Below are 24,444 nucleotides of genomic sequence, written 5' to 3'. Positions count from 1 at the left end.
GGAGGGTCTGTATTAGAAATTAAACGGTAGAGAATTGCTTAGAAAACGTTACAATTTTCCTTTACAACCCAAGATTCCACAATATTCCAGTTGCCAGAAAATGAGGAGTCTTTCACATTTTTCCTCACTGTTACATCTTTGCTGCATTCCATGTTTTGCTGCAGCAAAGATAGAGAGGTTAAAGGCCTGGTAACACAATTCAGATTGATAACCAGCCCAGGCACAGAAGTCTGCCTTGTCAGAGACAATGCTCTCACCCCTAGTTTTGAGATCAAACTCAAGTCTCAATGTCTTGATTTTAGAGAGATCAATAGCACCTGGGAGGGAGGAAGGGAAACATATTTCTCCTTAAGATTCTCCTTCTCTCTCTGGAGTTACTGAGTTTTCATCCTGTGTGTATTTTCCAGTTGCCAAACTGTTTGTACAAAACACAAAGCAGGTGAGTAAAAGCAACCACCTCTTGGAGTTCTTTCCATGGATGCTGCCTCTGAAACAAGCTGTCCATAGTTGAGTAAAAGGTTATTAAAATAATTCCATCACCACCTCTCAATAAGAGGCCCTAGCCCTCTTCAGCACTAACCCGCACTGCAGAGTGACCCATAGAAAACCTGACTGTGTGGCCATGATGCCTGCACGGAGTAGGAGAGTTACATGTCTTTCTCTTCCAGCAAGGGTCAGATGACTACTTCATTCATGTCTCAAAGAAATTCCAAAAACATTAAAAAATCCAACACCCAAGAACTAATTACCCAAGAAATAATGTTTCTGGGTAAACTTCGACAACATTATAAAAATTAGAGTCTAGTAGAAAAGTGGTCCACTTCTCAGCTTCACCAGCTAAATGACCTTAGCCAAACAAATTAAAAATTGAAGTGTCAGTTTCCTTAGCTGTAAAACGCAGAGACACCATGTTCCTACCTGTTAATACAAACTACAAATTATAAAGGATATTATGATTGGTACTTCCTCATGAAATATAAAGGACAAGAAATCAAGAAGGTGTACTAAGCAGAAAACCTCTGTATTTCTTCACATACAAGTTACACCGTCAAGCTGCTTAGTAGCAAAGAAGTGCATGCATTCTACAACAGATGAAATTGGGCATTTTTTGTTGTTCTTAAGCTTTTCTTGGCAAATCAATATTTCTATCCACATGGCTGGTGATAGGCATTTCTCTCCTAGGCTTTGAGTAAAACAATGGAAAACTCTATTGAACTAAAATGCTATCTCCTCGAACTGATAGACTCCCCCAAAGAAGTTGTAGCTTCACAATAATATAATGTATCCAGACGAGTAATGAAAACTTCATCATTCAGACTTTCCTTAAATGACATTTGATCTCTGAATAAAACTACTGAAAATATTCAAATTTTGCAGCTCTTTGGAGGGTGGAAGTATATTGAAGAATATGTAAAAATCAAATGAACTGCCAGAAACATCCCAAAATATTTCACACACTGGATAAGTGGTAAAAATGCAACACTCCTGACCATTTCATAAAACCAACAGTGTCTTGGGTCTGTCACATAACCAGTTGGTCAATGAATATTTTCCAAGCGTCTAGTACATGCCTAGTACATGCGATGAAATATCGAATGAATATAATATTAATTCTTGCTAACAAAATATATAACCTCTAGAGGACAAAGAAATGTATAGCATGTTTCCTGTGATACTAAAGAAAAAGCTAAAGAACTAATAATTTTGATTATGTGACAAATGCAAGCAAACAGAGCTAGCTCCCTTATTCAGGCCAAGGCAGGAAATTTGGTGGCCAACTAAACCTGACCCTCAACTATAGTATTAGTATTATTTTCCCACAAAATAGCCACAAAAAGTTCCTATGACCTTGTCACAATTTCTTTGTTAAAGTAATGGAAGCATCCTTCCCAATGAAACCCCCATGATATCTGCTTGAGGGGAAGATAATTCTGATCTGCCAGCTGCCTATCATGTCTCATCTAGATGCTGAGTAAGCAAATGAAGGGAAACTGACCTTGGTGTCTCTGACACAAGTAACAAAGCTCAGACTCCTGCTGCCATGTCTGCGTGATCAGATTTATCCATCTAGAGCAGTGAGACTGAGTCACAGGTACGAGAGCCTCCTCTCCTCAGTTTAACAATACCCTACTTCGTTAGACACCAGGGTGTGCTGCAGAGATAACCGGAGGACAAGAGATGCCAGGAAATTATTGTTTTTACTGGGGAGGACAAAGAGTGGTTATTATGACCTAAGTGCCCTACAGGATCATAAAAACACTTTCAAATTGAAAGACTGCGTATATAAGCCCTACACAAAGGCATGTGCAGGACAGTTAATCAAGGTCCTAGAAGAACGAGGCTTTGCTTTAATGAAAGCCTATTAGCTGAGACGCATATGCCTCAGGTTTCCTTCAAAGTGGAAATAGGTATATGTAATACACCGCCATCGTCAGAGTAATATAACTTTGTCCCTTTTCCCTTTGCATTTTAAGTGCTGCTGTCAAACATGCCTGAACTGGGCTTGTTGGCTTCTAATTCGCTTTAGAGGCCATCGGCAATCTTAACCATTTTAAAGACATTTTAAAGACATTTAAAGACAAGTACGGCTTTCCAATTCGCTGGGACGCTGGATCAGATTCAGGAGCCAAAGCCAATTGCCAGGGGCAAAATTGCCAAAGCCAATTGCCAGGGGCAAAAGAATCTGTATGATTGAAAGACTTTATAGTGTCTGTAAACCCTAGAACGTTTACAGCTTCCTCTAATTGGACAACCTATACACAAATCCCTCTTCTCACCAACCTGAAAATGATACATTTAAAACATGATATAGAGCATTTTCTCTCCAAAATAAAATACAAAAATTAGCTAAATAGATATACCAACCATACATATATTTTTTTTAAATGCTAACTGACTGGGAACATCTTCAAATTAACAAATAATAGATGAAAACTGGTTGGCTACCCTGTTAAAACTAACATGAGCCTAGTATTCTTCCACGCGGTAAGTTCTGTGATTAAAATTCAATAGTGTTTACTATTGTATTTCCAGGAACTATAACATCTATAGAATGTTAATATACTCTAAACATTTATATTGCAATTATATTGAATTTACTTAAATCCTCAAAGTATTTCATTGCTAGGAAAGTAGGATAAACCTTTAATATTTTTTTTATTTAGTGATATATCAGGTAGCCTAATTCTCACCTAAAAGGATTTTTACATTTTTCTTCTATTCCTTGACTTTCACCATTTCAGCTAAACTTTAGACTCTGCCTTGCCCAATACCACAATTTTCATTTTGACCTATGGAAACCCTATTGAATTTCAATGCCTAGCTTAAATTTTTTTAAAAGTGCTTTTTTGCAAGAACGCTATCAAAGTAACTACTAAGGTTTAGCCCATATGGTACTATTAATAGCCATTTAGAAAGGAAATTATAAATCTAAAATATGAATGTAATTTTTTTTTACTCTCTACAAGACTCACTTTATTATTTTTGTGTAAGTCTAAGTTGTATAATAATGATTTGATATATGTATATTTTGCAAAAGGATTACTGCAACAGGTTTAGTTAACCCCTCCATCACCTTACATAATTACCTCTTTTTTTGTAATGAGAACATTTAAGACATACTCTGTTAACAACTTTCAAGTATACAACACAGTGTTGTTAACTACAGACACCATGGTGTACATTAGATCCTCAGAATATATTCTTCTTTCAACTGGAAGTTTGTACTTTTTGACCAACATCACCTCACAGCTCCTAGAAAATTATGTGTGCATGCCTATCACTCACCATAGGTGTGAGGTGTATGGTGCTGATGACGGAACCAAAGCCAAATGAGGCTGTAGCTGGGTCACCCAGGGGTACAGAGCTGTTTCTAGGTTTGTAGCTGGGACAATGGTAAGCAAATCAGCTGCCTGGATGCGGATCTCTCTTCTCAAAATGACTCTCCTCGTTGCAGCCTCCTTGGACTGCCCTGAAGTTTCACAGTTTCCTACCTCAATCCCACAGTTGCCACAAAAGCACTTCTGTCTGTGGATGAATGTCAAGTTATTGTTGTTGATGGAGGGATACAAGCGAGAAATGTCTTATTCAGACAATTGGCTGACATCACTCCTCAGATGTGCTACTTCTAAATTGAACCTCCAACAATATAAAAATGAGTTACTGTCATCCCAGAGGCTTGGTACTAAACTGTTGGCTATTTGGACAAAGAAATCTGAGATGTCAATGAGGGTCATGGGTACCCTTAGCGGGCCCCATGTTGCTCCCCAAGCTTCCACTTGACTTATTCTACGTAGGGTTATTAATAATATGAAACATCCAAATAGAGTATTGGAAACAGCACACTCTCCCATTGTCATGACTACCATCACTATCTATTCAGCTTAGTTAAGTTTATAAATAAATACTACACAAAACTTTTCTGATCAAACTAAATCACTTTGTATTGTCAGAGACATGACTACATAGAATGAGAGGAGTCGTCATAGTTACTGGATCAATCAATCAATCACGTGGTGAGTTATGAAAAGATTGACTGTGAACTAATGTATCTCTTCATGAAAAATGGCATGGCTTAGTTATACACAAGACCGCAGCCTTTCAAAGAGTTACCTTATAAAGCTATATTCTTATTCCGATGTAATTTTCATTGTTCAGAATACCATCCTAAATCTCTTCTTGGCTTTGCCTCCTAAACCAGCCCCATCATGTTTTAACCACATCTAGATATTCAGTCACCTACTTCCCAACTTGATCTCCTATTTTATGAGTGAATCTAAAAGATTTTGGCAGTTTCCTACAATCAAATTCACTTTCACTTATTAAAATAATCTGGCATCCCTGATCGTGTGTAAAATGCTCTTTGCTATATATCTGCTCCTCTCCTAAACAGGAGGTACGTGAAATTAAGGACTTTAGAGGATGGAGCAAGAAAGATAAGTGACAGTGTGTCAGTTGGACCTAAATGTACACAGGTCACCCTCAAGGGTCTGGAATACAAGAGACAAAGATTTAAGCAACACTTATTTTTTTTATCAAAGACAGTACCGAAGGAAGCACCTGCTCCGACTTGTCATTTAGAAAATGAAAACTTGGAGGAATTTCTTTTTCTCTCTCCTAGATCTATTATGACCCTGTCAGTGAAAAGACGGAGTGTTGGGGAGTGTTCCTCAGAACACTCAAAATCTCTTGGGGAGTGTTCCTGAGAATGCCGCTGAATGCAGCAAATGCTGATCCCACACTGAATTGAAGACTGAGAGTTTAAATGAGAGAGAGGGACTCAAGGCCTCAGCTGTCTGCTACTACAACAGACGACAGTGTTTAAGAACACAGAATAACTCATAAATTCCAATACACATAGTTAATTCTTTTACAGAGAAAGTTTTTTAACCCAAACTAATCAGGTCTTCTTCTATAAGTGCAAACTAGTTCTTGATTATTTAGAAAGAGAATCACTATTCAGAGAGATAATGCCTCCATATAGGACTATGCTGTTTAAATTTAGCAAAACATCTTGCTTTTATCACTGAACATATTCAGGCGAAAAGAAAAATTCCAACATTTTCAAGTACACAGTTATTCTAAAAGTGGAAAAAATTTTGATGCAGTAATTGTGAAAAATATATTCAGTAGAGGCATTTTCAAAATGTTCAGACCAACAGAAACCCCATGGGACTAAATTGATTTCTGAGGTAACGTTTAAGGGCAGTGAGCAAGCTGGTGGTTACTTGTTATAAAATATGTCTTATGACCTCATACTATATCTTTAATTACATTCATTCTTTGGTTAAAGACATTACTTCTAGAATCTCGGTCAGGAGCAGGGAATTGTTTTGTGGCTTCCTCTTTGGCAGCAAACATGGTCACACTGAATAAAAGTGATCACGGACTGGTTAACAGCATCAACTGGGAGACACGAAACTAAAATAAACTATTTTTGGTGCTATCCTTATATAAAATTGTAACACTGAAGCATCAAAATTTCCTAAGGAGATACAAAACAAATTTTAGAAGAGATGAGTTTTGGTTCCACAATATCTCCTGACAGATGAGAGAGGAGAGAGAGATAGATAGATAGGTAAATAGCTTGATAAGCCATCAACACCAGTGTTCCACTTCATTATATCATAAAATATCTGCAGACTTGTGCTTCCTTCCATGGAGTTTTTGCCTCCCCAACTACTTATTAGTTGCTTATAATCATGTGCAGGCTCTAAAACAGCTTGTTGTATAAAGTATACAGAAGTGCATTAAAGCAAGAGTGTTATTGAAAAATAATATAAATGGGTACAAAGTTGTGGTGCAAAACACACGCCTAAGAGCTTGAGACAAAGCAAAGCGAATGACTGCAGAAGCAAGTTTAGTCTTACAGAGAAGGAGATGGTTCCTTCGCAAAGTTCCTCTTGTCTGACTGCAGACAGTTCTCTTTAGAGAACGGGCACTTTCCTTTCCTTTCAGCCACCTTCATTTCCTTGTGTCCACGTGAAGTCTAAGGATAGTGTCATCATTCAAACATCATTATTGCTCCCCTTATCGCTCTTTACTAGACTTGACCTAAGTTCCCAATGGTGGAGGATCAGTGTGAGAATTTGGAAAGCTTGGGTTACTGTATCATTAAAATGTAATGGCTAAATGTGTTACCAAACTCATCTCCCCACTTAGGGATATCTGTATATAAATTGAATAGCTTACATAACCTTGCCTAATAGCTGCCTATTGAGTGGGCTTTATACAGAAGGAACTAGAGAAGGAATACTCAGGAAAAGGAGTGTCTCTTTGAACTTTCAAAAGTATTTCCATTTCACAAACACAAATTCAAATACAAATTGTGAGTTGGTCACTTCTGCAACTGAGACAAGGGTAATTAGAAGAACAGAATACATTTCTGGGCTCATCCCTTTAAAATAGTAACCCAAACACAAAGCCATCATGGATGCAACCCTGTGCCTGTTACTAAACCTGCCTGGTCATCCATTCCCTCTTCTGCAAAAGAGAGGTAAATAGTATTACCTAAAGCATATGTTTGTGTTAAGGATTCAGTGTGAATCCAAATAGGGCACTTTGTCTGGCACATAGTAAGGACTCCATACAGGACAGAGAAAGTGAAAAGGTGGAGGAAGACACCAGCAGAAGGGGGAGAAGGAGGAAGAAGAGGTCACTGGCAATTCTACCAGAAACGAAGGAGGCCTTGAATGCCTCCACAAGATCCCTGTCTGTCCCACTCTCGATCAACGTGCTCTTCTCCCTCGATTCTGATTCCAGGAACTCACAACCTTAGCTGTGCGTTAGAATAGCCTGGAAGACTTAAAATCCTGCTGCCCAGGCTGCCCTTCAAACCAGTGAAATCAGAAACCCTGGGATGCAACCCTGGCAGCAGGAGTCTGTAAATCTCTATAGGTGATTCCAACATGAGCTAAGGTTTGAGAACAATTACTCTGTTCCATCCTCATCTTCATATTCCTAGCCAACATTAGTTGAGTTCTCATTGGCTCTGGTGTAGCACTTTAAGCCCAGTAAGTCTAAAACACGCTGGAAAGAATTATTTTTTTAATGAATATATTCTTTTAGCAAAAGAGAAGTGTATGCATGAAAACACATAACTTTAGACTTCTTGGCATTGTTAGCTATGTTAGGCTTATTTTTAAAAAGAGGAGCCAAGTTACCCCATAACATATTGACTCACAAATAAAAATGTCCTTCCTTACGGGGAGAAGAATATATAATAGGATGTGGAGCTCAATGTCAGCCTAATCTTTAAGGTTTATATGCATTTCCAGGAGAAGAAGTTTCAAAGTCCGGACCTATAAGGACTTTTTCAAATGCTGCTTCAATAAAACCTTGCCCTGGATCACTTAAATGCTTGAATGGAAAGCGGCTATGGTAAAATTATGTGCCGTAAAACGTACTCGTAAAATTACACGATCAAGCAACAGTTCTCAGAATCTCCTCTCAGAAATATCATATGCAAATTTTTGTTTTGCTTGATGCTGATTTGAGTAAAATTTATTTCTATCATCAATTAGAGAAATGCAAACAGATCTGAGTTTTGAAACCATGTTTAAAAAGAAAAAAGAAAAACATTACCTACCTGAGCATGACAGAAACAAAGATTTATCTTTCCACTATGTTACCACAATGGGCAAATGGTTACAATTATGAGCAAGCCCTTTAAGGTAATAAATGAATTTTTCATAAGACATCAGTTTTTACTAGCTGTTATAATCATTTTATCCTTATTGTGTTCTCCAACTTGCCAATAACATCATTTTAACATTCTTATGCAACAAGCCATGTTCTACTATGTGGCCTAATATTTCATTTTAATATCTATTCATCTTCAACAGCTCAGGCTCTCCGAGGCCTTGCAGAAGCACTCTGTCTCTGGTGAGGTGTCAGTTTAAGTGTGATGTATTATTCAGCTTGGCAAAGGAGGTGTAACCTCTCAGTGGCAATCATGAGAATCACAGGGAAAGAAGTGTACAAACATCTGGGACGCAAAAGTCATTTCACTGGCTAATAGTGTCTGGGCTTTGCTAATGGATCTTATTTAAAGTGCAGGACACCATTTACACATTTTTAAAAACCCTATACTATACAACTAAAAAGACATTCCATTTCAATTACAGTATTGTACATATTGCAGAAAGCAAGGTCCCCGGTGTGACTTGCTGATAGCTCTGAGGCTGGCATCTCAGGGGAGGCAGCCGGGAGCACGACCCAAATCCCACTGTCTTCTCTTCTCAAGACCAAATGCTCAGTATTCATCCTAACAGATGTAGGTGAGTGCCCTGGCTGTCGTCCTCATATAACAAGACAGTACAGTAGAGGGTTAAAAACAAAGGCTGTGGACTCAGAAAGACCAAGGCAAAAATCTTACTTTGTGACCATGGCCAAATGCCTTCTCTATGCCTCGGCTTCCTCATCAGGTACATGGTATTACTGCTCAAAATATTTGCTGCTCCATCCTGGGGGAGAATTATACTCTCTTACCTCATTGTCTTCAGGCTTGGATGTGTGTCTTGCTTCGGCCAATGACATCTGAGATAAGGTGGCATGTGCCATTTTAAAGCAGTAGCATTAAGAGCCATAACACAGTTCCACCATGATCTCTCTTACCTGTACCACGAGACTCGGGATGTCCTGGATGGAAGCTGCTCCCTTTACCAGGTTCCACGGAGCAAGACTGCTGCTCACGGTATCTTAGACACGTGACAGACACTGTGTGAGACAAAAATAAACCTCTGTGGATATAAGCCCAGACTGAGTTATACATCTCATATATGATGAGGATAATGATAGTACTTAACAAGCTAGGCTGTGTGAGCACTAAATGAGAAAATACCCATAAAGAAACTATAAAGGGTCTGGCACACGGAGAGCATTCAATATTACCCATTGTTACTACCGGCATACCTCAGAGGTATGGTTCTAGACTACCATCAGAAAGTAAATATCACAATAAAGTGAGTCACACAAATTTCATGGTTTCCCAGTGTACATATGTTATATTTACACTACACTGTAAATCTATTAATTGTCAATAGTATTATGTCTAAATAAAATGTACATATCTTAATTTTAAAATATTGCTAAAAAATGCTAACCATCATCTGAGCCTTCATCGAAGTTATAATCTTTTTGCAACAGTAACATCAAAGCTCACTGATCACAGATGACCATAACAAATATAATCATAATGAAAAAGTTTTAAATATTGCCAGAACTACCAAGATGTGACACAGAGACACAAACTGAGCAAACGCTGTTGGAATAATGGACCCAATAGACTTGCTCAACACAGGGTTGCCACAGACCTTCAGTTTGTAAAAAACACAATATCTGTGAAGTGCAATAAAGTGAAATGCAATAAAACAAGCTGTGACTGTATTAACATCACAAATATATCTAAGTCAAAGATGAGGTTGTAATGATAATATCTGCCCTCTACAAGTATGAGACTTTTATCCCTTCTTCACAAGAAGTCACAAACTTCGATTATGTGTTCTGTCCTACTCATCCACATGAGAATTGCTAATCCAATTACATTCATTCACTGATTAAATCATCTGTGACTGGGTAGGACTGCCAGATTTAGCAAATTAAAATACAGGATCCTCGGTAACATTTTAATTTCAGGTAAACAAGGAACTTTTTTTTCAAATAAGTATATCCCATGTAATATTGGGGGCATACTGAGTTTTAACAAATGTGTTGTTTATCTGAAACTCAAACACAACTGGTGTCCTGTACTACGTTTGGTAACTATAAACTGGAAGAATGTGCATTCCTGGGCTGATAGTCACAGTATGTCCTTCTTTCCCTCTTTTTCTTTAAACTTTTGGATCCTGAAATATGTCAGAAAAAACATTTGGAACAATAGACACATTTGGTTGTAGAAATGTAATTGTGTCAGTACTGTGCACCAAAAGAAACAATAGGCCAAAGATCAGAATATTTAGGTTTTAGTCCAAGTTCTGTGACTAACTAGTTTTACATTCTTCAATACATCACTAATACTTCTCTAAGCTTCAGTTTTCTCTAATGAGGAAAGTTGGATTTTAAATTTTCTAAGATATCTTTTTGTTTAAAATTTTAACTATCTTCAATGGGATATTTACAATGAAAACTTTCTATTTAAATTATAGGATTCCTTATAAAGCTTTCTAAAAAGAAGGGGATACAACCATGCCGATTAAGTCTTAGACCATTAAGGTCTGTTCTCCTTCCCAATTATAATTAACAACTGATTACATGGGCTTTCTCCATGCCAGACACTTTATAAATATTAACTGATTTAAACCTCATAATTGTTCTATGAAGCAAATACTATTAATGTATCCGTTTCACAGATGAAACTGAGACAAGATGAAACTGAGACTAAATAACTTGTTAGGATCCCACAACATGTGTGGAAACCTGAGAATTTGAATCCAAGTAATCTGGCTTTACCTCCTCTATAAGATAATATCACATACATAAGCATAAAACCAAACTAATAATAAGGGCAAGCCTTTAATAATAATTGTTTTTTGGAGAAGAGCGGGGAAGTTCTAGTTTGAACAACTGACCTTCAGTATAACTGAGTCACTTTGAGTGATAAAGAAGTACCCAGACCTAGGTGTTAAATACATGCTGACAGATGAACATTTCAATTAGTTAATAAGGAAGCTTATAATGAGTTGATTTCCCCTTCAGAGTTTTTAATATTTTGACTAAGTTGCAATAGAAACTTTGAAATTGTATAGAAAAACTTTGCATGGCAATTACAGTGTATCATATGTAATAGTGATAAAACTGAGTTTTTGAAAATTCTCAAAGGGGCATCTATTTAGACTCGGTCACCATCTTTCATTGCATTTGAGCCACAAGCAACTGAAACAGTGGCCACTAGAGAAGAGTTCTGTTTTCTGCCTTGGCCTTTGAGACGAGTGAAACAGACACTCAGAAAAAGAAACTTAGAAGCTGTCTGGCCCAAGGTCCTTTTGGCTAAGGGGCAGAGTCAATATTTGACCCCAAAGTTCTGAAGTCCTTCATCTTTCCCCTATAATCTAAGGCAGGAGTCAGCTATGGGCCAAATCTGGCCCACCATCTAGTTTTGTATGACCTGCAATCTAAAGATGGTTTTTACATCTTTATATACTTGTACTTTAAATGGTTAAATGACTGCATGCATAATATTTGTGATTCTTTTCTCTTGATCCACAAAGTCTAAAACATTTACTATCTGGGTCTTTACAGAAAAAGTTTGCTAACTCCCAATTTAAGGCTTCAAGAGTTTTGCACAGTGCTGCCATTAGGAATATTAATGTAAGCCACATATGTAATGTACAATTTTCTAGACGCTGGATTTTTTAAAGGTAAACAGAAACAGATGACAATAGAAAAGATCAATAAAACTAAAAGCTGATTCTTTCAAAAGATAAAAAAAAATTGATAAACCTTTAGTCAGACTCATCAAGAAAAAAAGGAAGAGGGCCCAAATCAATAAACTCAGAAATAAAAAAGAAGTTACAACCGACACCACAGAAATACATAAGGATCGTAAGAGATTACTATGAAAAACCATATGACAATAAAGTGGACAACCTAGAAGAAATGGACAAATTCTTAGAAAGGTACAATCTCCCAAGACAGAACCGGGAAGAAACAGAAAATATGAACAGATCAATTACCAGTACTGAAATTGAATCAGTAATTTTAAAACTCCCAACAAACAGAAGTCCAGGACCAGATGGCTTCACAGGTGAATTCTACCAAACATTTAGAGACAAGTTAACACCTAGCCTTCTCAAACTATTCCTTGCACAGGAAGGAACACTTCCAAACTCATTCTTTGATGCCAGCATCACCCTGAAACCAAAACCAAAGAAGCCACAAAAAAGAAAAGTACAGGCCAGTGCTATTGATGAACACAGATGTAAAAACCCTCAACAAAATGTTAGCAAATCGAATCTAACAATACATTAAATGGATCATACACCATGATCAAGTGGGATTTATTCCAGGGATGCAAGGATTCTTCAATATACGCAAATCAATCAATGTTATAAACCACATTAACAAACTGAAGAATAAAAACCATATGATCATCTCAATAGATGCAGAGAAAGCTTTTAACAAAATTCAACACCCATTTATGATGAAAACTCTCCAGAAAGTGGATATAGAGGGAACATACCTCAACATACTAAAGGCCATATATGACAAACGCACAGCCAACATCATACACAACGGTGAAAAGCTGAAATTAATTTTAATAATATATTTAATTTAATCTGATAGATCCAAAATGTCATTTCAACATGCAATCAACATAAAAAACTGAGATATTTTATAATTTTTTCATAGGAAATCTTTGCAATCCAGTGTGTATTTTACTCTTATAGCACATTTCAACATGAACTAGCCACATTTGAAGTACTCAGGGTCCATGCAAACCAGTCACAGCTACATCAGACCACAGAGGTCCCGAGGTTAATAGCATTTTGTCCTCACAACTCCTCTTTTTCTCATTAAGGATGTTTTATTAGTTTCTCCATTAAAAATTTAGCCCCAAATAGGAACCAAATTTAACATTAGAACTTCTGTATTAGCACACTATTTTGTATCCTGCTACTTTACCAAATTCATTGATTAGCTCTAGTAGTTTCTTGGTAGCATCTTTAGGATTCTCTATGTATAGTATCATGTCATCTGCAAACAGTGACAGCTTTACTTCTTCTCTTCGGATTTGGATGCCTTTTATTTCCTTTTCTTCGCTGATTGCTGTGGCTAAAACTTCCAAAACTATGTTGAGTAAGAGTGGTGAGAGTGGGTAACCTTGTCTTGTTCCTGATCTTAGTGGAAATGCTTTCAGTTTTTCACCATTGAGGACGATATTGGCTGTGGGTTTGTCATATACGGCCTTTATTATATTGAGGTAAGTTCCCTCTATGCCTACTTTCTGCAGGGTTTTTATCATAAATGGGTGTTGAATTTTGTCAAAAGCTTTCTCTGCATCTATTGAGATGATCATATGGTTTTTCTCCTTCAATTTGTTAATATGGTTTATCACGTTGATTGATTTGCATATATTGAAGAAACCTTGCATTCCTGGAATAAACCCCACTTGATCATTGTGTATGATCCTTTTAATGTGCTGTGGGATTCTGTTTGCTAGTATTTTCTTGAGGATTTTTACATATATGTTCATCAGTGATACTGGCCTGTAGTTTTCTTTCTTTGTGACATCCTTGTCTGGTTTTAGTATCAGGGTGATGGTGGCCTCGCAGAATGAGTTTGGGAGTATTCTTCCCTCTGCTATATTTCGGAAGAGTTTGAGAAGGATAGGTGTTAGCTCTTCTCTAAATGTTTGATAGAATTCGCCTGTGAAGCCATCTGGCCCTGGGCTTTTGTTTATTGGAAGATTTTTAATCACAGTTTCAATTTCAGTGCTTGTGATTGGTCTGTTCATATTTTCTATTTCTTCCTGATTCAGTCTTGGCAGGTTGTGCATTTCTAAGAATTTGTCCATTTCTTCCAGGTTGTCCATTTTATTGGCATAGAGTTGCTTGTAGTAATCTCATGATCTATTGTACTTCTGCAGTGTCAGTTGTTACTTCTCCTTTTTCATTGCTAATTCTATAGATTTGAGTCTTCTTTTTTTCTTGATGAGTCTGGCTAATGGTTTATCAATTTTGTTTATCTTCTCAAAGAACCAGCTTTTAGTTTTCTTGACCTTTACTATAATTTCCTTCATTTCTTTTTCATTTATTTCTGAACTGATCTTTATGATTTCTTTCCTTCTGCTAACTTTGGGGGTTTTTTGTTCTTCTTTCTCTAATCGCTTTAGGTGCAAGGTTACGTTGTTTATTCGCGATGTTTCCTGTTTCTTAAGGCAGGATTGTATTGCTCTAAACTTCCCTCTTAGAACTGCTTTTGCTGCATCCCATAGGTTTTGGGTTGCATGTCTCCATTGTCCTTTGTTTCTAGGTATTTTTTGATTTCCTGTTTGATTTCTTCAGTGATCACTTATTTATTAACCAGTGTATTGTTTAGCCTCCATGTGTTTGTATTTTTTACAGATCTTTCCCTGTAACTGATATCTAGTCTCATAGCGTTGTGGTCAGAAAAGATACTTGATACAATTTCAATTTTCTTAAATTTACCAAGGCTTGATTTGTGACCCAAGATATGATTTATCCTGGAGAATGTTCCATGAGCACTTGTGAAAAATGTGTATTCTGTTGTTTTTGGATGGAATGTCCTATAAATATCAATTAAGTCCATCTTGTTTAATATATCATTTAAAGCTTGTGTTTCCTTATTTATTTTCATTTTGGATGATCTGTCCATTGGTGAAAGTGGGGTGTTAAAGTCCCCTACTATGACTGTGTTACTGTCGATTTCCCCTTTTATGGCTGTTTTTATTTGCCTTATGTATTAAGATGCTCCTATGTTGGGTGCATAAATGTTTACAATTGTTATATCTTCTTCTTGGATTGATCCCTTGATCATTATGTAGTGTCCTTCTTTGTCTCTTCTAATAGTCTTTAAAGTCTATTTTGTGTGACATGGGAACTGCTACTCCAGCTTTCTTCTGGTTTCCATGTGCATGGAATATCTTTTTCCATCCCCTTACTTTCAGTCTGTATGTGTCTCTAGGTCTGAAAAGGGTCTCTTGTAGACAGCATATATATGGGTCTTGTCTTTGTATCTATTCAGCCAGTCTGTGTCTTTTGTTGGGAGCATTTAATCCATTTACATTTAAGGTAATTATCAATATGTATGTTCCTATTCCCATTTTCTTAATTGTTTTGGGTTTGTTATTGTAGGTCTTTTCCTTCTCTTGTGTTTCTTGCCTAGAGAAGTTCCTTTAGCATTTGTTGTAAAGCTGGCTTGGTGGTGCTGAACTCTCTCATCTTTTGCTTTTCTGTAAAGGTTTTAATTTCTCCATCAAATCTGAATGAGATCCTTGCTGGGTAATCTTGGTTTTAGGTTTTTCTCCTTCATCACTTTAAATATGTCCTGCCAGTCCCTTCTGGCTTGAAGAGTTTCTGCTGAAAGATCAGCTGTTAACCTTATGGGGATTCCCTTGTGTGTTATTTGTTGTTTTTCCCTTGCTGCTTTTAATATGTTTTCTAAGTATTTAATTTTTGACAGTTTGATTAATATGTGCCTTGGCGTGTTTCTCCTTGGATTTATCCTGTATGGGACTCTCTGTGCTTCCTGGACTTGATTAACTATTTCCTTTCCCATAGTAGGGAAGTTTTCAACTATAATCTCTTCAAATATTTTCCCAGTCCCTTTCTTTTTCTCTTCTTCTTCTGGAACCCCTATAATTCAAATGTTGGTGCATTTAATGTTGTCCCAGAGGTCTCTGAGACTGTCCTCAGTTCTTTTCATTCTTTTTTCTTTATTCTGCTCTGCAGTAGTTATTTCCACTATTTTATCTTCCAGGTCACTTATCTGTTCTTTTGCCTCAGTTATTCTGCTATTGATACCATCTAGAGTATTTTTAATTTCATTTATTGTGTGTTCATCATTGTTTGTTTCATCTTTAGTTCTTTTAGGTCCTTGTTAAATGTTTCTTGCATTTTCTCCATTCTCTTTCCAAGACTTTGGATCATCTTTACTATCATTATTCTGAATTCTTTTTCAGGTAGACTGCCTATTTCCTCTTCATTTGTTAGGTCTGGTGGGTTTTTATCTTGCTCCTTCATCTGCTGTGTGTTTTTCTGTCCTCATTTTGCTTATCTTACTGTGTTTGGGGTCTCCTTTTTGCAGGCTGCAGGTTCGTAGTTCCCATTGTTTTTGGTGTCTGTCCCCAGTGGCTAAGGTTGGTTCAGTGGGTTGTGTAGCCTTCCTGGTGGAGGGGACTAGTGCCTGTGTTCTGCTGGATGAGGCTGGATCTTGTCTTTCTGGTGGGCAGGTCCACGTCTGGTGGTGTGTTTTGGGGTATCTGTGGACTTTTTATGCTTTTAGGCAGCCTCTCCGCTGATGGGTAGGGTTGTGTTCCTGTCTTGCTAGTTGTTTGGCATAGGATGTCCAGCACTGTGGCTTGCAGGTCGTTGAGTGAAGCTGGGGCTGGTGTTGAGATGGAGATGTCTGGGAGATTTTCGCCATTTGATATTATGTGGAGCTGGGAGGTCTCTTGTGGACCAGTGTCCTGAAGTTGGCTCTCCCACCTCAGAGGCACAGCACTGACTCCTGGCTGCAGCACCAAGAGCCTTTCATCCACACGGCTCAGAATGAAAGGGAGAAAAAGTAGAAAGAAAGAGGATAAAATAAAACAAAATAAAGTAAGCTGAAATAAAATAAAGTTATTAAAATAAAAAATAGGGCTTCCCTGGTGGCACAGTGGTTGAGAGTCTGCCTGCCGATGCAGGGGACACGGGTTTGTGCCCCAGTCTGGGAAGATCCCACATGCTGCGGAGCAGCTGCGCCCATGAGCCACAACCACTGAACCTGCGCGTCCGGAGCCTGGGCTCCACAATGGGAGAGGCCACAACAGTGAGAGGCCTGCATACCGCAAAAAATAAATAAATAAAAATAAAAAATAATTATTAAGAAAAAATAATTTTTTTAAGTAAAAACACCCCAAAATAATGGACAGATAGAACCCTAGGACAAATGGTGAAAGCAAAGCTATACAGACAAAATCTCACACAGAATACATATACACACTCACAAAAAGAGGAAAAGGGGAAAAAATCATAAATCTTGCTCTCAAAGTCCACCTCCTTAATTTGGGATGATTCGTTGTCTATTCATGTATTCCACAGATGCAGGGTATACCAAGTTGATTGTGGAGCTTTAATCCGCTGCTCCTGAGGCTGCTGGGAGAGATTTCCCTTTCTCTTCTTCGTTCGCACAGCTCCCGGGGCTCAACTTTGGATTTGGCCCCGCCTCTGCATGTAGGTCTCCGGAGGGCGTCCGTTCTTCGCTCAGACAGGACGGGGTTCAAAGGAGCAGCTGACTCGGGGGCTCTGGCTCACTCAGGCCGGGGGGAGGGAGGGGTGCGGATGCGCGGCGAGCCTGCAGCGGCAGAGGCCGGCGGGACGTTGCATCAGCCTGAGGCGCACCGTGCGTTCTCCCGGGGAAGTTGTCCCCGGATCACGGGACCCTGGCAGTGGCGGGCTGCACAGGCTCCCGGGAGGGGAGGTGTGGATAGTGACCTGTGCTCGCACACCGGTTTCTTGGTGGCGGCAGCAGCAGCCTTAGCATCTCAGGCCTGTCTCTTGGGTCCACACTCTTAGCCGCGGCTTGCGCCCGTCTCTGGAGCTCCTTTAAGAAGCACTTTTAATCCCCTCTCCTCATGCACCCGGAAACAAAGAGGGAAGAAAAAGTCTCTTGCCTCTTTGGCAGCTCCAGACCTTTTCCCGGACTCCCTCCCGTCTAGCCGTGGCGCACTAACCCCTTCAGGCTGTATTCACGTCGTCAACCCCAGACCTCTCCCTGCACTCTGACCGAAGCCCGAGGCTCAGCTCCCAGCCCCGCCCGCCCTGGCGGGGGAGCAGACAAGCCTCTCTGGCTGGTGAGTACCGGTCGGCACCGATCCTCTGTGCGGGAATCTCCCTGCTTTGCCCTCCGCACCCCTGTTGCTATGCTCTCCTCCGCGGCTCCGAAGCTTTCCCCCTCAGCCACCCTCAGTCTCCGCCCACGAAGGGGCTTCCTAGTGTGTGGAAACCTTTCCTCCTTCACAGCTCCCTCCCACTGGTGCAGGTCCCATCCCTATCCTTTTGTCTCTGTTTATTCTTTTTTTTTTTTGCCCTGCCCAGGTACATGGGGAGTTTCTTGCCTTTTGGGAGGTCTGAGGTCTTCTGCCAGCGTTCAGTAGGTGTTCTGTAGGAGTTGTTCCACGTGTAGATGTATTTCTGGTGTACCTGTGGGGAGGAAGGTAATCTCCGCATCTTACTCTTCCGCCATCTTCCTCCTCTCTCCAGGCTGCATTTCTATACACTAACAATCAATTCTCACTACCCACAGGTGCTTGGCATTTGAGAGAAAAAGCAGCCTCCTATTGAGAGCCACAGGAAAAGCCAGGTCTTGCAGGGCAGAGTCAGGCTTCAGGCTTCAGGCCAAAGCCTTGTCACTCACTCCTTCTGTAGCTCCTGGGACTCCCGGTGTCTGCTCTTGCTTCTATCTGCTGAGGACCCTTCAGCCTGCTGGACCCATCTTTAGGAAAGGACAGCCAGGGCTCTCATCACTCAGGTGATCCACGGACTTCAAGCTATGAACTCTGTCCAAGGTCTTCCAGACTGGCAATGCCTCCAAGCTCCTGGCAGAAGCAATTGCAGTCCTTCTCTGCTGGTGTTGAAGGGTCTGCTGCAGAGGCGGGGGCTGGCTTGGCTCACCGTGGGGACAAGGACATTGGCAGCAGAAGTTCAGGGAAGTACTCTTTGGCGTGAGCCCTCCCGGAGTCCACCATTAGCCCCACCAAAGAGCCCGTCCCCTCTTTTAATTTCTTCATAACACTTACCATTTAGTCATGTTCATGTATATTATGAAATCTCTTTGTGTATTTTCTGTCCACCATTAAAATGTGAGCTCCAATGCAAGAGGGAGGGGATATGGGGATACATGTATACATACATATACATATATGTATACATATATGTATACATGTATATACGTGTATATATGTATACATGTATATACACATATGTATACATATATACATGTATATATGTGTACATATGTGTATATACATGTATACATATATACAAAGTGCTGATTCACTTTGTTATACAGCAGAAAGTAACATAACATTGTAAAGCAATTATACTCCAATAAACATGTTGAAAACTAACTAACTAAATAAATAAAATGACCAACGGGGGGAAAAAAATGTGAGCTCCGTAACGGCAGGGACTGTAAGGTCTTGTCTGCTTCTATATTTCAAGGGCCTAGAACAGTAGCAGGCATATAGTACATGTTAAAAATATATATATTTTGGAGCAAAGGAATGATAAAACTATTCACATATATAAAGCAAGATAAACAGAAAATGTCTCTGAAAAGAGCAATACAGTAAAAAGGCTTTAGCACCCTGGTGTGAACTGCTTTACTCAATCAATTTGGGTGAAACACTGGATTTATTGAACAGGAAAGAATTTTGAAAGGAGAGAGAAAAAACTGACCTTGGTGGATATCTTCTTGGTAATTGTTTTCTACAGCTAACTAGCAAAAGAAGTTGCAAATGTAAAAGATTCTAAAAATACCACTGGTCTCTCATTTTTATGGATGGCTACATCTATTTTTAATTAGATTAACAATATTTTCTACCACCAGTTCTTTCAGTGGAACAGCAGGTGAGTGAGAAGAGAGCCCTGTTTTTTAGTTTATTACATTCACCAGCTATTTCTCTTCCTAAAATTTCTGCCAGCACTACGTGGTGAAGTTAGACTAGCAATATGGAAGTTACGTTTCAATGCCCATGAGAAAAGCCTTGAGATAACTTTACAAAACAAAACTTTAGTTTTCATTATATCCACCAGGCCTGCAGGTTCACCTGAGATTCCCTAAGATCCTTAGAGACCTTTTAAATGCAGTAAAATGCCTGCCTCAGGTAAAACTGGCATCACTTTAGAACAAAGGTTTTGTAAGTGGTGGTTTATAACGCACGTAGGAATTGAAAAGTACATTTTTCCTTGTCTTGAAGATATGTCTTATTAAGATGGTGTACCCCCTTGGAGACAATATTACTTTTTCAAAAGCTCAAGCTTGCAATAACACTATTTCTTTTGAGGAAGGCTGGGGTATTTTTATCTAGAATAGAGTGATGTGATTTGAACAAACATTATTTCAGGAGATTGTAGATTTATAGGTAGAAAGCTCGTCAGATTTTCAGTGTAGAGCTGTGCTAAAAGTGGAGTGAAAGCAAATTGTCAGCCCATAGACAGCAACACTCTATGTGAAAGTCTCTTGAAAATGGTACCCACATCAACACTAAACCTCCTTATTTTAACACTTCCTTCAGGATTCTCCTCATTGCAGCTATTAGGGACATGTTTATATTCTTCTCAAACAACAGAGGTTAATCACATGATAAGTAAAAATTACCAAGTGTGTAGGCAGTTTGTTCAGAATGCCATAGACTCACTCTATTTAGATAAGCATAGCAATTTTTAACAATCTGTGAAGCCAAATTATATATATATATGTATATACACATAATATACAAAAGTATTTATTCATCTGAAGTTTCTATCTTAATGAGGTAAAACTTTGAATACTGAATCAATTAATGTGTGTATTATTTGTATACATTATATTATGCATTTACATGAACAGAACAATACTAAAATATATATAAAGGAGTGAATGTTAATAAGTCCTGGCAATGAAAACAAATAAGACCACTTACTGGATTATATTTATAACGTTCTAATCTTTTAGGACAGACACATTAATGAAATATTCAGGTGCAGCAACCATTATAGATGCATACAGAAGTGCTTTGTTTACATTGTAAACCATCACTATTGTTGCTGAACATTTCTTTCAGATGTACAACTGACTGGTTTTCTGAATAATCCATGGTTTTTCAAAATCCCAGGTCATTTCACAAGTATTCTACATCCTATACCCAGGCTCTCAGTCCCCTGATGTGCCTGATTTCAATAAATATCTCCACTCCACTTCAGTGACCCCTTGGACCTTGTCAAGCACTGGAAATACTCCATCTTAGGAATCTTAACTTTGAATTTTTAGTATCAGAGCATAATTGGAATGCATGTAATTCATCAGGAAACTATGCAGTTAATTTCTCTATTTCATCACTGCTAAATCTTTCAAGAAACTTATGGTTTTATTTTCTTCTCTCTCAAGTGAGGATCCTACTGTAAACACCTGTTTCACCAGCACCTTCCATTCCCTCCTACCTCTCTCCTTCCATTGATCCAGACCTAAAAATCCTAGGAAATGGTCAATCCACTCACTCTCCTTTTGCAACTATACTTGTAGTGCTGTGCATAGCTGGAGGAAAGCACAGAAACTGGGTGATTCACCCTACCGAGACTTTTGGTATCTAAAGCCCCCTGGGTGTCCTGTGCCAGTCCAAGTTGTCCATGACTGGCTCCATTTTCCATTATCCCAAAAGTCATTCTAATCATTCATTTCATTTCTTTAAGTCCCTTGCCTGCCAATCTTACTCTTAGCATGATGCTCCTTAATTTACAGAGAGAATAGATACTATCATATAAATGCTCTCAACCTCCTGCCTCTCGTTTCCTAATAGGTTAACATTTGAATGTGTCTATACATCTTTACCTCTGATATTTTCTACGCAAAGTGAATTGTTTTGTCTATGTGCTGAGACCTCTCTTTTTTCCATGCCATGATTTTACATCTCTTTCTTTCCTTCCCCATTGGCGCCATATCCTTCAACCTACAATATAAATGTATTTATGCTTCTTCCATCACTTAATAACAATGTTGCCTTTATCTTGCTCTGATCCTAGGTACTCATTTATTTCTTCAACAAATATTTACTGAGAACCTATAATGTGTTAGACATTGAACTCTTATTAACCTTTTCTTCAACCATGCTTTCAAAGACTGGACTATCTTGCATAACTTCTCTTGCATCCAGCCATTTGTACATCGACCCCCTAAAACTACAGCTTGACCCCCACCACATCACTGAAACAGCTCTGACAAAGATAATCAATATGTTGAACACATTTCAACTTGTTTGTTACATGCTTTGCTGAGTTTGACAATAGTAACCACTCATTTATCAACATCAAGAACAATCTCTTTTCTCTTTCTAATTCTCTCTTCACTCCTTCTCAAGTTCCTTTAAAGTCTCAAGCTCCTATACTTCTTCGATGCCGATGTTACCCTGATCTTTGTCTTCCATACTTTTTCTCCTCATCATAGGCAAAACTTTTGTATCATATGTGATTAGGATTTCCAAAGCTATGGCTCCATCCAGAAGCTATCTCCTGAGTTCCGGGTGTGTATTTTCACTGTTACAGCATTCAAACTTAAAACCAACACTGTCCACTTTTTCCCCTATTTTGTTTGATGTCCAAGCCAGAAATTTACCACTTTCTTTTTCCCTTGAATTTACTCTTTTTCTACAAAGAACAAGTCGACAATTTTTGTGGATTCTACTACCTAAGCTCTACCTTGAATCCTTTCTCTTATCTCTATCCTCACTTCCTTGCTTTAGATTTTCCTCATCATTTGTCTCCTAAGTTACATAAATTGCATCCAAATTGGTCTCTCTACCACCCATTTAGCTCCTCTTAATCCAAATTCTATACTACTACAAGATAAATAGTTTTAAAGTGTAAATCTAAGCATAATACTTCTCTGTTGAGAGACCTTCAGAATGAAATCAAAATTCTTTATCATTCTTTTATTCATTCACTCACTCACTATTTATGAATAGTTATGGACCAGAAAATGAACCAGGCACGATGTACGCAATGACATAAAACTGACCTGGTCCCAGTAGAGTTTACATACTGGACCCTGTAAAACTCTTCATTCTGAGGTTCCCCACAGAAACAAGCTCAGCTTTTATTTTCCAAAACTATATTAAAAACAAAAGAAAACAGAGCTTTTGGTTTTAGAGACAGCTATCTTAATCTACTGTCTTCTTTCAGCAGAAATTAACTTTTACTTTCTTCCCTAAATCTCTCTGGATTGTTTTTGTTTTGCTTTTTTACATTGAGCACATATGCAATCAAATGAATAAACAAACCAAAACAGAATATGGGTGTACCTACATCCATGCGGATACACAACAATCCTTAATGTCAGTCTATATTTGGTGAGTCAAAATAAGATAATATATTGAAAGCATTCTCTTCATTGCCTAAAGTTGGTCTGTCCTTCTTGAGAAAATGGTACAAAATGCTTTATAAATGCTACGTTAGAAAGTAAGTCTGTATGTTCCATTAGAGACAGTCCAAACATGAGTTGAATCATTGAACATCATGGGAATAGAAGCAAATAGCAAGAGGAATAAGTTACATTTGCCAAGGGCAGAAGGTGGGATGTTCACAAAAGAGATGGAATTATGTGAAGGTGAGGATGATAAGTCACATTCTGTGACATCTTTGTTCCAAAATCTGCTAAGATTTGGAATTTGTTTGAATTCTTCAAAATTGACATCATACTTTTGTATGAGTACTTATATGTATACTTTGAAGCCTAGCATGTAGATCACAAAATGCAAACCCACATATATATTACCACATGCTTAAAAATTCTTTATCTCTTCATGAGGGTAAAAAACTATCTTGAATAAAACATTAAAATGATAAGTCCTTCAAGGAGCTAATTATTTAAATCCTTTCAAAAACTACAGGACCTGGTTCACCACTGCAAAATCCAATACAGAACAAATAAATATCTAGAGAGCAATCTTTCCAGCCTTAAAAATCTGTGTTTGTATCAACTACTGACATCAGGCACCTTCAACACTTCATTACAGAAAGTATTCATTTCTGTGCATACTGATCTCTGTCAAAGGGTCTTCAGTTCTTCCTTTAGGATAAAATACAAATGATAATGAATCTGATGCAAGTCCCTAAGTTCATTCATTATGAATGGGGGGCGGGGAAACAGCCTTAGAAAGGGGGGCAGGGAAACAGCCTTAGAAAGAAATGCAGACTGTTGTGACTACAGATACTCTTTGTTCATCTTCCCCTGGTGGTGTATTCAAGAACAGAGAGCAGACCTTCTCTAGAACTGTCTACATTAAAGGATGAATGCTGTCTTTTATTATAGAAAACGATTAAGTAGATAGATTAGGTAGATGATGATGATGATGATGATGACAAAAATGGATGGATGGATAGACAGATAGATTAGATAGATAGATAGATAGATAGATAGTTAGATAGACAGACAGATAGAAGGAAGGGAGTAAGGGACGGAGGAAAACGATGAAATGAAAACTATCCATATTCCTCCTGTAGAAGCTTATAATGGTATTATCACTTTCTG

This window comes from Orcinus orca, chromosome 7 (genome assembly GCF_937001465.1).
Source record: "Orcinus orca chromosome 7, mOrcOrc1.1, whole genome shotgun sequence".
Classification (NCBI taxonomy): domain Eukaryota; kingdom Metazoa; phylum Chordata; class Mammalia; order Artiodactyla; family Delphinidae; genus Orcinus; species Orcinus orca.
This window is presented reverse-complemented; position numbering follows the sequence as displayed.